General features: G+C 37.8%; 1 protein-coding gene across 6 annotated transcripts in view; it reads left to right on the top strand.

Annotated features, from left to right (window-relative positions):
• The window catches only part of SNTG1 (syntrophin gamma 1), an 869,847-nt gene that overhangs the window by 48,281 nt on the left and 813,882 nt on the right, over positions 1-7,684 (top strand). The gene's annotated exons all lie outside the window — the stretch shown is intronic.

Genomic DNA, 7,684 nt, shown 5'->3' on the forward strand with positions numbered 1-7,684 from the left:
TCATGAAAATAACACAAATAGGGCCCACTCTGTCTTTTGCAATTTCAAAGATATTTAAAACCAAATGGCATATTACAAATTTTAGTTATCATCCTCCTCTTTTATCTATTTTTTCCCAAATGTCATTTCTACTAATTCAGTGTTTTTCTAACTTCCTCCTGTGATCTTTCATCTCCTTTCATTTTACCTTTTCTTTCAGTTTATATGGAAATTAAAGGGAGTCCATTTTTGAGTTCCTGCTGTTTCAGTGTTTTATGCTGGACTTTCTTATGCCTCCCCTTCATCTACCCAACTAAACTCTGTGCATCTTCCTTGTTATGACTTTTTGCTGCAAGTATACTCAGCATGTAATGTTCATCTCTAGAATATATCTGGTTTCTATTTCTGATTCAATTTCTACTTGCTCAAGTCTCTCTTGGACTATTTTTCTTGTCTCTATTGGGAAAATCTGAGAAAAAAATAGAGTTTGGAGCCTAATTAGGTTTGAAGCTTTAGTAAAGTTGCTTCTTTCAAGCCTCAGTTTCTGTCTTTGTAAAAAGGTATATTTATAGTTATTAGTCCATAAAATCATTGTAAATTTGTTGATTTGTACGGGAAATACAGTCAGTACTTTTAGTGTTTAGTTACCATTTTTGTTTTTCCTGTTTAAAAAAAGTCTATAGCTTATTCCAGTCTTTTTTTAAATTAATTAATTAATTATTATTATTTTTTTTTGACAGAGTCTCGGTCTGTTCCTCAGGCTTGAGTGCAGTGGTGCAATCTCTGCTCACTGCAACCTCAGCCTCCCAACTTCAAGCTATTCTCTTGCCTTAGCCTCCCTAGTTGCTGGGACTACAGGCACCCGCTACCACATCTGGCTAATTTTTGTATTTTTAGTAGAGGCGGGGTTTCACCATGTTGGCCAGGCTGGTCTCAAACTCCTGACCTCAAATGATCCATCCACCTTGGCCTCCCAAAGTGCTGAGATTACAGGTGTCAGCCACCATGACCAGCCTATTCCAGTCTTTTTGACTAAAACACATATTTAACCTATGGAAATAATTTATTTTTATTTTACTTTTATTCCATGGGTAGTGAATTTGTAACCAAGAATGGGTATGATGACGTGTGAAATTATTTCCTTTACTATATAGGCATATTTTTATGTGCTACTTTGTGTATATCTAGCATATATTAAATAATAAATAATTGTTCGATGGTTATATTGCAATGCAAATAGATGTTTATGTAAATTTAGTGCCATATCACAAATTTGCTAGCAAGATTTTTTTCAATAATCTATAAACAATGTCAAGAAAATATTTTTGTGCTTTCTTTACTATTTGGAGAGCACTGTATTACAAAAAATGCCAGGAATAATAACAATAGCTTATACTCACTATTGGCCAGGCATTGTCCCAAGGGCGTAAGTATTTTATCATCCTCATAACAGTCCTTCGAAGCTGGGCCAGTTGTGATTTTTATTTCACAAATGAAAAAACAGATGCACAGTAAAGGTTATTTCTTCCCCAAAGTCACATGGTTAATGGCAAGAAAAAGGGGCTTGAAGAATGCCTGTCTGGCTTTGGAGTCTGTCCTCTTAGCATGCAGAAAGCCTGTTCTCAGGGAGCTTACAGTCTGTTCTCAGGATGGTGTTTTGTCACATGTGACACAGCCATTTGTTTCATCTTGTTTTATCTATTATAAAATCTACTTCTGTAGACATGAGACTGTGAACTTTTCTGTATTGTTTACTTTCTGCTTTGGTAGACACATTTGCTCATTGCACATACGTGGTGATGCAAGTTTTTCATCTGATAAAATCTTCACTTTTCATTGATTTTTGTTCTCAATTTTTATTAATTTATTATAATATATAAACTTTGTTTAAATCCAAATTGGTTAATTTGGACAGGAAAAAAAAGTTCAGTAAATATAATTTTTAGCCTTTTCTCAACCTGCCTTCACCATAAGAGTGCCAGGTGTCTGAGTTCAGCCCTTTCTCTGAAATAGCTTTTTCATTTGTAGTGAGAATTGATAAGTGTTAATTATCACTGAAAGTGAGATTAAAGCAGTGAAAAGTTCCATTAAGAAGAATTAATTACTAGGCTGGCATTTAATGGAAAGGTCTTAAGCAAATAATAAGATGCCATCAGCATCTTATTACATCTCGCTACTGACATTTGTAGTTAAAGATCATGATTATCAAATTAATCTGGCTTTACAGCAGCTTCCTCCCTGTCCCCAGGAGTGTGCACTTTTCTACACAGATACAAGAGTGAGGGTATTCTCCTCAGTCTTTGTCCTATCCGTCAGTGTCTTGCAGTACTTCAGAGAATCACCCTATTCATCTTCCAAGTCCAGTTATGCTTACTCTATACCTGGTGAACAGTCTTTGTTTTTTTTTTTTCTGCAAATAAATACAATGGTCTTTTCAGTATATGTCAATATATACCATTGGAAGGAAAGATTTTGGGCAGAGCAGAAGGAAAAATGTATTTTGTTCTTCCAATTTCTTTGTGTCCAAAGCCATTGCCCACATCCTTCATTGAATCTGATGATTTAAAATGTGCCCCCAAAGTCTCCAGTACTTACCAAAACACAATATATTTGCTTATGAAATTTCAGCACCTTCTCTTCCCCCCCAATTATGGTGTATTTTGTCTCATGTAAAGATCATTAAACTTTTTTGACTTTTGCTTCTTGTGACTTGAGAATTACCAATAAAGAACACAAGCAAAAATATTTTACCCATTAAGTTGGCACAATGTCTTGACATTGCATTAATTTTTCAGTTCCAAAATTTTCATAAGATCTAAAGTGGAAAGATCCAGATCACTAGATGCAATACTGAAAGTATAAGGGCAAGAACTTGTAATAAAGTTTAAAGTTTCCAGGTTTCTACATGCAAAAGACATCTCCTTATTCAGAGGAAATAATATCAATTTGGGAGGATCAGATGTAGCTTCAGGATGCAGGTTATACCAAAGAGATAGACCCTTATTCTTCCAGATAGACCAAAGCTATAGCTGGAAGAATAATGAAGACTTCTCCTTGAAAGAGAGGACCTCCCAGGCAAGCAAGAAGCCATTTATCTCCTGCAATCCAATCATAATTATTTACAGGTGCTGTGTTCCAGAGTTCCAGAAAACCAAAAGGCAGACACATTCCGGATAGAACTGGGGATGACAGATCTTTCCCTTGGACTGATGAGCACTCCAGGCAAAGGGTGATACTGAGGCAGAAGAATATATTTCAGACTGCATTTAAAACTCCAGAGACTTGAGTGCCAAGTAAAGGAGTTTGGATAAAATCTGGAGGAAGGGGACAGAGAGAGAATATTTTTGAGCTTTGGAAATATTAACTGGGAATTAGTGTGTAAAATGAATTGGAGGCAGAATGATAGACAGATTAGGTGACAGCAAAGTAACTAATGGATTGGTGGCTTGTATGTGTGCTGCTTAACTCAAAATCTTCTGCATTGATTATTTTTCTTTTTAATAAGGTGGTGAATAATTTTTTAAGAGGCTTGGTTTACTTTTTAAATTTTTTTCTTTTAATTATTTATGAGTCTTTAATAATTCAGAGAGAGGCATTAATGCGAGGAAACCTTGGATTTGCTTCACCACAGGATGCCATAAACTACTTTATGGGAAGTTGTAGAATTTACAAAAATTCTCAAAAGCAAATACACATTTTAATTCATTTAATCTTTTTTTTTTTTTTTTTTTTTTTGAGATGGAGTCTCTCTCTGTCGCCCAGGCAGGAGTGCAATGGTGCAATCTCGGCTCACTGCAACCTCTGCCTCCCATGTTCAAGCAATTCTCCTGCCTCAGCCTCCCAAGTAACTGGGATTACAGGTGCCCACCACCATGCCCAGCTAATTTTGGTATTTTTAGTAGAGACGGGGTTTCACCATGTTGGTCAGGCTGGTGTCAACCTCCTGACCTCAGGTGATCCACCGGCCTCGTTCTCCCAAAGTGCTCAGATTGCAGGAGTGAGTCACCATGCCTGGCCATTCACTTAGTTTTTCAAGTTACATCCATTACATATGATCATGTAGGGTGGGGTCAGGTTAAAGAAGAGAGATACCCTCACTGTCAAAACAACAATGACATCATGGTGTATGTTCCAAGTTACAGAATTTGAAAAGTTGCTATTTCTTCTTCACTCTTCCTCAGCCACACTCAAAATGCTGTTATAGATTCATGCTGCTTTTTGATGGTGGAATAAAAAACCTGTGTGTGTGTGTGTGTGTGTGTGTTTTCAGGCTGGTGTGCTATTGAATCCTTATAAAACAAGACTGTCTCATGTTTTTATTTCTTATTTTACTCAAATTGCCAATACAAATACTTATTAAGGAAACAGTTAGACCAATCTCAGGGTGACTTGAGAATAGGATTGGTGTAAAGAATGCAACTTTTACTCTGGTTGGCCTCTTACTGCTAAAGGGTTTCAGTGATTTGACAACTCCAGTAATATCTCTGTATCTCACCATCTGGCAAAATTTCACAGTGCCTATTTGATGAGTAAGAGGTGCTACGAGATCATCACGAGGAAATTTCAGCACCAACAAACAGCTTCAAGAATTGTTTATGCCCACTGGGTAGTGCTGCAAACAGACACATACACTGAAATATGTTGCTTTGTTTTAGAAACACATGTACTTTCTGTTGTAGTTTTAAATTTTTTTCAGTAATGCATGTATGTTTAGCCGTACTCTTTTTAATTCATTCAACATCTAGCATTTAGTGACCCTGTCTGATGTGAACAGTGCTTCTCTTCCAGGGACTAATGCAGTTGTTTTAGATTATTGTTTCTTCCCTGCAGCTTCCAAAATAATTAATAGCAAATCACTCATTTCATTTAAGAAATAGGTATTTCCTCCCTTGGAATCCAAATTATATTTAGATGTTTTTATTTGTCCTCTATTCCATAAGATCCCTGACCACGTAGAGGGTCAGAGAAGGTTATAACTTACGTAGCTCTAATTCGCATGTCTCTAGAGAAGAACATTCTGTCGTCCTAAATTCTGCAGCTAGTGAGACTGGCAAACCACTTATTTTTAATGCTAGAGACTCCTTTCTCCCACCTTGAAGAGTTGGCAGCTCTGGTTAGGGAATGATGCCAGATCTAAGCAAAGCTGACTTAAAGTATAGGTAATCTGGGACACCAGTGGTGCTATGAATGCACACAGGACTCAATTCCCAGCTGGGTTCAGATGAAAAGAGTCTGGCTGATGAATTCTACCACAGGTACAAGGAGGAGCTGGTACCATTCATTCTGAAACTATTCCAATCAATAGAAAAAGAGGGAATCCTCCCTAACTCATTTTATGAGGCCAGCATCATCCTGATACCAAAGCCTGGCAGAGACACAACAAAAAAAGAGAATTTTAGACCAATATCCCTGATGCACATCCATGCAAAAATCCTCAATAAAATACTGGCAAACTGAATCCAGCAGCACATCAAAAAGCTTATTCACCATGATCAAGAGGGCTTCATCCCTAGTTTGCAAGGCTGGTTAAACATATGCAAATCAATAAACAATCCAGCATATAAACAGAACCAAGACAAAAACCACATGATTATCTCAGTAGATGCAGAAAAGGCCTTTGACAAAATTCAACAACCCTTCATGCTAAAAACTCTCAATAAATTAGGTATTGATGGGACGTATCTCAAAATAATAAGAGCTATCTATGACAAACCCACAGCCAATATCATACTGAATGGGCAAAAACGGGGAGCACTCCCTTTCAAAACTGGCACAAGACAGATGCCCTCCCTCACCACTCCTATTCAACATAGTGTTGGAAGTTCTGGCCAGGGCAAATAGGCAGAAGAAGGAAATAAAGGGTATTCAATTAGGAAAAGAGGAAGTCAAATTGTCCCTGTTTGCAGATGAAATGATTGTTTATCTGGAAAACCCCATTGTCTCAGTCCAAAATCTCCTTAAGCTGATAGGCAACTTCAGCAAAGTCTCGGGATACAAAATCAATGTGCAAAAATCACAAGCATTCTTATACACGAATAACAGACAAGCAGAGAGCCAAATCCTGAGTGAACACCCCTTCACAATTGCTTCAAAGAGAATAAAATACTTAGGAATCCAGCTTACAAGGGAAGTGAAGGACCTCTTCAAGGAGAACTACAAACCACTGCTCGATGAAATAAAAGAAGATACAAACAAATGGAAGAACATTCCATGCTCATGGGTAGGAAGAATCAATATCATGAAAATGGCCATTCTGCCCAAGGTAATTTATAGATTCAATGCCATCCCCATCAAGCTACCAATGACTTTCTTCACAGAATTGGAAAAAACTACTTTCAAGTTCATGTGGAACCTAAAAGGAGCCTGCATTGCTAAGTCAATCCTAAGCCAAAAGAACAAAGCTGGAGCCATCATGCTACCTGACTTCAAACTGTACTACAAGGCCACAGTAACCAAAACAGCATGGTACTGGTACCAAAACAGAGGTATTGACCAATGGAACAGAACAGAGCCCTCAGAAATAATGCCGCATATCTACAACCACCTGATCTTTGACAAACCTGACAAAAACAAGAAATGAGGAAAGGATTCTCTATTTGATAAATGGTGCTGGGAAAACTGGCTAGCCATATGTAGAAAGCTGAAACTGGATCCCTTCCTTACATCTTATACAAAAATTAATTCAAGATGGATTAAAGACTTAAATGTTAGACCTAAAACCATAAAAACCCTAGAAGAAAACCTAGGCAATACCATTCAGGATATAGGCATGGGCGAGGACTTCATGTCTAAAACATCAAAAGCAATGGCAACAAAAGCCAAAATTGACAAATGGGATCTAATTAAACTAAAGAGCTTCTGCACAGCAAAAGAAACTACCATCAGAGTGAACAGGCAACCTACAGAGTGGAAGAAAATTTTTGCAACCTACTCATCTGACAAAGGGCTAATATCCAGAATCTACAATGAACTCTAACAAATTTACAAGAAAAAAAAAAACAACCCCATCAACAAGTGGGTGAAGGGTATGAACAGACACTTTTCAAAAGAAGACATTTATGCAGCCAAAATACAGTGAAAAAATGCTCATCATCACTGGCCATCAGAGAAATGCAAATCAGAACCACAATGAGATATCATCTCAGACCAGTTAGAATGGTGATCATTAAAAAGTCAGGAAACAACAGGTGCTGGAGAGGATGTGGAGAAATAGGGACACTTTTACACTGTTGGTGGGACTGTAAACTAATTCAACCATTGTGGAAGTCGGTGTGGCGATTCCTCAGGGATCTAGAACTAGAAATGCCATTTGACCCAGCCATCCCATTACTGGGTATATACCCAAAGGATTATAAATCATACTGCTATAAAGACACATGCACACGTATGTTTATTGCGGCACTATTCACAATAGCAAAGACTTGGAACCAAGCCAAATGTCCAACAATGATAGACTGGATTAAGAAAATGTGGCACATATACACCATGGAATACTATGCAGCCATAAAAAAGGATGAGTTCATGTCCTTTGTAGGGACATGGATGAAGCTGGAAACCGTCATTCTCAGCAAACTATCACAAGGACAAAAAACCAAACACCGCATGTTCTCACTCATAGGTGGGAATTGAACAATGAGAACACATGGACACAGGAAGGGGAACATCACACACCGGGGCCTGTTGTGGGGTGGGGGGAAGGGGGAGG

Source organism: Pan troglodytes, chromosome 7 (genome assembly GCF_028858775.2).
Source record: "Pan troglodytes isolate AG18354 chromosome 7, NHGRI_mPanTro3-v2.0_pri, whole genome shotgun sequence".
In the NCBI taxonomy this organism is placed as follows: Eukaryota; Metazoa; Chordata; class Mammalia; order Primates; family Hominidae; genus Pan; species Pan troglodytes.